A 337-nucleotide genomic window follows, 5' to 3' on the forward strand; every position below is an offset into this window, starting at 1 on the left:
TCCTCGTTACAGGGACAACGGGGGGCGTCCTCGTTACAGGGACAACGGGGGGCGTCCCTTTAATGAGGCAGCTACAGGCTATTGCTTTAGGTGGCAACTCTCTGGGTCATGCGGGGGGTTGGTAGTCACAGCTTTGTATAGTGGCCACCGTGCTCCACAATGCCGCCCCCTTTCCGGTCAGGGAGTCCCGGGTAGCTAAGAGCCGGGTGGGGGGCCCTTACACATCTCCACGCCCTGCGCTTAGTAACCTGGGACGCTCTAGCTACTGCCCTGCCCATCTCTCGGCAACCAATGATGTCACTGGTTGGCAGGAGCTGGGCTGGAGCGTCCCACCACG

General features: G+C 61.1%; 1 protein-coding gene across 1 annotated transcript in view; it reads left to right on the forward strand.

Moving 5' to 3' along the window:
* Nucleotides 1-337, forward strand: part of SLC12A9 (solute carrier family 12 member 9) — a 24,701-nt gene that overhangs the window by 5,044 nt on the left and 19,320 nt on the right. The gene's annotated exons all lie outside the window — the stretch shown is intronic.

Source organism: Nanorana parkeri, unplaced genomic scaffold (assembly GCF_000935625.1).
Source record: "Nanorana parkeri isolate BGI_ZX_2015 unplaced genomic scaffold, ASM93562v1 scaffold3366, whole genome shotgun sequence".
NCBI classification, from domain to species: domain Eukaryota; kingdom Metazoa; phylum Chordata; class Amphibia; order Anura; family Dicroglossidae; genus Nanorana; species Nanorana parkeri.